Raw genomic sequence first — 6480 nt, 5'->3', positions numbered from 1 at the left:
AGCTATCTCTTGCTTCATTCCAGACCACCAATAAGTCTTCTTTAAAGTTATGTACATCTTGGTGCTACCTGGATGCATAGCGTAAGCTGAACTGTGAGCTTCTTCTAGAGAAGCATTCTTAAGCTCACTGATATTCGGAACACATAATCTTCCTTGTTTAACAATGGCTCCATCTGTTCTCAGCTCAAACTCCACCTCTAAGCCTTTCTTGGATTTCTCAAACTTCTTTTGTAAATTACTGTCTTCTGACTGTCTTCTTACAATCTCAGTTACTAGAGAAGACCGAACCTGAAATTGAGCTAAGAGACTTCCTGAATCCTCTGTAGTTACTACTGCCTTGGATTCTCTTAACTCATTCAACAAAGCTACTCGAATACAACACAAGGCACTCTTCGGAAGTCTTGACTTCCTACTTAATGCATCTGCTACTACGTTGGCCTTACCTGGATGATAATCTATAGTACAATCATAATCTTTAATCAGTTCTAGCCATCGCCTTTGTCTCAGATTTAGCTCTTTTTGATCAAAAATATACTTCAGACTTTTATGATCTGTGAAAATATGGCACTTTTCCCCGAACAAATAGTGTCTCCAGATTTTTAGTGCTAAAACAACTGCTGCTAGCTCAAGATCATGGGTAGGGTAATTACACTCATGCTCCTTCAACTGCCTTGAAGCATAAGCTATTACATTCCCATCTTGCATAAGCACACAACCTAATCCTAGCCTTGAAGCATCACAATAAATAAAATAGTCCTTCCCTGTTACAGGAAGTGCCAAAATAGGTGCTGTAACTAGTCTTTTCTTCAATTCCTGAAAACTTTGCTCGCATTTATCTGACCACTCAAACTTAACATTCTTCCTTGTCAAAGCGGTCAAAGGCAATGCCAATCGAGAGAAATCCTCAATAAAACGCCTATAGTATCCTGCCAAACGCAGGAAACTACGTACTTCTGTCGCACTAATTGGTCTTTCCCAATTGACAACCGCTTCTACTTTTTGTGGATCGACACTAACTCCTTTTGCTGAAACTACATGCCCCAAAAATACTACCTGTTCCAACCAGAACTCACATTTGCTGAACTTAGCGTATAACTGTTTTTCACGTAGAGTCTGTAGAACAATCCTCAGATGTTCCTCATGAGATTCTCTGTCAACTGAGTAAACTAATATATCATCAATGAACACAATCACAAACTGATCTAAATACCGATGGAAGATCCTGTTCATGAGATCCATGAAAACCGCTGGCGCATTCGTTAAACCGAATGGCATAACTCGAAACTCATAATGCCCATACCTCGTTCTAAATGCTGTCTTAGCAATATCTGATTCTCTAACCTTCAACTGGTGGTATCCTGACCTTAAGTCAATCTTAGAGAACAACGTTGCTCCCCTTAGTTGATCAAATAAGTCATCGATGCGTGGTAAAGGATACTTGTTACGTATTGTAACCTTGTTTAACTTTCTATAGTCAATACATAATCTGAGGGTACCATCTTTCTTTTTCACAAAAAGCACTGGTGCTCCCCACGGTGAAACACTAGGCCTGATGTATCCCTTGTCAACTAGTTCCTGTAACTGCATCTTCAATTCTTTTAGCTCGCTTGGAGCCATTCTATACGGGGCCTGTGAAATAGGTGCTGTTCCTGGTAATAATTCAATGGTGAACTCAATCTCTCTATCAGGTGGCAAACCGGACAGATCATCTGGAAATACATCAAGAAACTCTTTCACCACAGGAACATCTTCTGGCTTTAGTTTTTCTCTCTGCACTACTACGATGTGTGCAAGAAACGCTGTGCAACCCTTCCACAGTAATTTCTCAGCTTTCAAAACTGAGATTAGACTTCTAGAAACGGCCTTCCTCATACCTCTAAAAACCACTTCAGCAAAGCCTGGTTTTCTGAAAACCACTTCCTTCTTATGGCAATCCATAGATGCATAATGAGCAAATAAGAAATCCATTCCCAAAATTACATCTAACCTCTGCAACTCTAGTGGTAGCAAGTCCACTAGCAAACTGATACCTTCTACTAAAACTTCACAATTACGTAACACCTCATTAACAAGTAAAACGTCACCAACTGGAGTGTATATAGCTAACCCCTCAGATAAAGGCTCTAGCATCCTATTCAACTTAGTCAGAAATATACTAGAAACAAAGGAATGCGTAGCACCTGGATCAAATAAAACATCTGCAGGTACATTACAAATAAGAATCGTACCAGTAATAACGTCTGGTGCATCCTCTACTTCTTGTTGAGTCATAGCATAGACTTTTTCCTGTTGCCTCGGTCTTCCAACAACTCCCCTTTGCCTTGCACCACTGGTGCCCTCTGTTGGAACCACTGAAACTCTCGATTGCTCAATTGTCTGGGACCCAACTCCCTGATCTCTCTGAACTGTCATGTTCAACTGCGGACAATCTTTCTTGAAATGTCCTGGCTGTCCGCACTGGTAACATACACCAGCACCTACCAAACACTGACCCCGATGGTTCCTGCCACAACTCGTGCATGGTATTCGCCTGACGGTACTAGCAATGGACTCCTGACCTGGTTGCGATCTTACTGTTGATCTAATGGGTTGACTAGGTATTCTCTGGCTCTGTCTCTGAAAAACACTACCATAACTCACGTTCCTCGATGCTTGGCCTCCAGAGCGATTCTTAAAATCTTGACGGCTTGAAATATTTATCCCAGGCGTGAACCTCCACTGCTCACGGCCTCTAAATCCACTAGCTGTTGAAGTCCCACGACTAAGCTCCACTGCCGATTTCTCTTCTGTTATACTCTGCTCCACACGAAGGGTAGTCTCCACTAACTGAGAGAAATTCGTCCACTTAGCAATGGCTGTAACTGGGGTACGTATTTCAAAACGCAACCCTCTTTCAAACCTTCGGCACCTGTCACTCTCAGAAGCTATAATAACGTCAGCATACCGTGATAGCTCGGTATACTTCCTCTCATACTCAGCCACTGAAAGTGATCCTTGTTTCAACCCCAGAAATTCATCCCTCTTGGCTTCGCAGTATGTGCTGGGATAATACTTATCTTCGAATATGCCTCTAAAAGTCTGCCAGTCTAAAGCACGTGCATCACTGCGTCTTGCTAATATAGATTTCCACCATCCTTCAGCCTCTTTTTGCAACGAAAATGTGGCCAATCTAACCTTTCGCTCCTCAGGACAATTCATCACATCAAAATACTTTTCAAGCATATTCAACCAGTTCTCTGCATCAGCTGGATCTGTGGAACCTTCAAACACTGTAGCCCCTAACTTCTTCAGCCGTTCAATTCCGTATGCCTTTTCTGGATCACTAGGCTCTGCTCTATCTGTCCTTCCTATTTCCTGTGTTGTTCTCGCAAACTGCTCGTTTCCTGCACCACCTCGAACTCCTAGGGTACTAGATTCCCCTACAGATGGACCTTGGGTAGGACCTTGCATCCCGTCCTGATTCTGCCGGCGTCGTCTACCAGTACGTGGTGGCATGACTCCTATAATATGTCAACACATTAGACATACTATAAATACTTAACTCAAATGCATGATACTAAATGTCTACTCACGTATTAATAATAATTGGACTCACTTCTACCCTTACCTAGACCATACTCCACTAGTTCCCTTTAAGCTAACTTGACGTTCAATTATTTACTTTCCAGTTTCTTCTTAGAGCTAACCGCTCTACCTTAATTCCCATGGAGCAAACTGCTCTGATACCAAGTTGTCACACCCCCTCCCGGACTACCTGCTACCTTAGACCGAAAGATGGCATGAAGCCGACGTACAACGTTATTCTGTACCTGTATCTGTCGACTCTGCTTAAAACTTTCATGTGATGAACTTGCCAATCTAGTATATAAACCATTGTACATGCCACAAAACACATCGGATCCTAGGCTAGTCAAACACAGCTAGTCAAACACATACATGAAGTGTACCTCAAAATTTACCAATTTCACGAGTAAACCTAAAGACACCTTAATCAAAATATAACCAACAAAATTTACACAACTACAGCTCCTAAAGCTTATACAAACTATGGAGTATCTATAACATACAAGGGTGTGAATACATCACAACACAACAGACTTTATGCCCAACTCAAAACACGTACTGGCAATCGATAATGAAGCTTCCGCAGACTAAGGCAGTCTATCAGGCACCGGGAAGTCGATCTCTACCTGGAAAATGGGTAAAACATTTTGGAAAGGGTGAGCTATGGAGCTCAGTGAGTGACTCAGTTTAAAACTATGAATTTAAAGATAAGAGCACGTGAAAACTTTACACATATAAATCTGTTTATACAAGTCGTAAATGTAAATGTGTAATAGTAAGAATAGCTTCCTTAAATACTCAGCATGTTCATCATTGAAATCTAGCAAGGCATATCAAGTATATCGAAGCATTTTAACTAACATGACGAATCTACGTTGTGTAGGGTACACCTAGTACAACAACGTTTACAAGCACTACGATGTAGTGGGGCCCGCCCAGCACTCACGACAGCATCGTTGTTACGGAGTACACTCAACGTCAACAACGAAATCTAACCAGTGTGCACACGGTAATCTCTAGCCTCAGGCTCAAGATCTCAGTCATGTAGTTAATGAAAATTTCATAAATCATCATAAAATATTAAAACATACCTGCTTATAAATTTTACACAAAGCTCGAACTTTACTCAGCTCTTTCGTGGAAAATTGTAGTTCTTAAAACAAAACTTCATACTAATTTATGCTTTGCTTAAAATATTGTGGTTTAAATACTCTCCAAACATTTAATATCTACGTGCTAGCATAAATTTCTTTAAGAAATCTAGTCTCCAAATGTATACTTGAAAATAGTCATGAAATTCAAATACCTTTCATGGCTTCGTAAATAAACATTTATCGCATTCAATCATAATAACAATTATGGAAAATATTTCAAAGTTGGTTTTATCACTCACAGTCTTGGGCTAGATTCTTGGTCTATAAGTTCGGTTTAATTCTTCTCGGCCTGCCAACAACCCAACCGAGTATTAAAACCTTAAACATTCTGGTTTCCTAAAGATATAGGCTATTACAGATGGTTTGTGGAGCACTTCTCTCATATAGGTACTGCCCTTACTCAGTTTACCAGGAAAAGAGCTCCATTTGTTTGGAGCAAGGCCTATGAGAATAGTTTTCAGAACCTTAAACAAAAGCTCGTTACTGCACCGGTTCTTACTGTACCTGATGGTACAGGGAGTTTTATGATTTACAGTGATGCTTCTGAGAAAGGTTTCGGTTCTGTTCTGATGCAGCAAGGTAAGGTAGTTGCTTATGATTTACAGTTAAAGAGCCATGAGCAGAATTACCCTACCTATGATTTAGAGTTGGCAGTAGTAGTCTTTGCACTGAAGATATAGAGACATTACTTGAAGAAGAACCTGGTTCTTGACTTTCTCAAATCCATATTTGTAACGACCCAACTTTCCGGACTAAGCTAAGGTCACTACTCAGTGCTAAGACTCGACCCCAAAACACAAAATTCAAAACGGACCGGTTACGATTCATTAAAAACGTTAGAAACATTACAAAACAAAAAAAAAAACAGTTTCGGGCCCTATTTTAAATCACAGTCACAAAAGTTTCAAATAAAAGCTCAAGTCATCAGTTCAAAATCACATACCAAATATTCTAACAAAATACATAGCGGAAGCAATAAGAAAACCAGACGCGTCCATCCTGCCTCTCGTCGGTCTGCCCCTCGCTGTGCCCTTACCTGAAAAGTTTAAGAAGAGAAAAGGGGTGAGTATAAACATACCCAGTAAGGGACCCACTACTGGGCCCGTTAGGGAACAACAATTAACTTCCTATTCAGGGGTACCCTACATAACAGTCTAGTGGTTCCGTAGAACGCACATATCAGTCTAGTGCTCCCGAAGGATGCACATATCAGTCTAGTGCTCCCGAAGGATGCACATATCAGTCTAGTGCTCCCGAAGGATGCACATATCCGTAAGGCACACTACCCCATAGATGAAGCTAACCGTTACCCCTCAGTCCATACTAAACCGTCTACAGCAGTGATACCCCAACAACATTCATATTACAGTTCCGCCATAGGCTTTGCAGTCAGATAGTATAGGTTTAAACAACTACACCCGCAGTTGCTATACGCATTTCCAATTCACACACCATTAATAACCCTTAGACCCAGTCTACTAATCAATCAAAATCGGACTCACCGTCCTTCCCGACCAAACTCCGTGATCAATGACCAGACCAATGACTACCATGTACTTAATTGTAAACTTCAGTGTCCATCGACATAAAATTCCAATCTACAACGTAGCCCATTAACATAACCACCCTATACCGAACATCCAGCATCGGGGTCTATCCGCAAGCAACTCCTTACACCCGATAGCACACAAGCTACAACTAGCGGTCGCGTTACCTTTACATCAGACAAGAGTATAGCAACAATACTTAAAAGTCAAACACA

This window comes from Cucumis melo, chromosome 9 (genome assembly GCF_025177605.1).
Source record: "Cucumis melo cultivar AY chromosome 9, USDA_Cmelo_AY_1.0, whole genome shotgun sequence".
NCBI lineage: Eukaryota > Viridiplantae > Streptophyta > Magnoliopsida > Cucurbitales > Cucurbitaceae > Cucumis > Cucumis melo.
Note: the sequence above shows the minus strand (reverse complement) of the source record.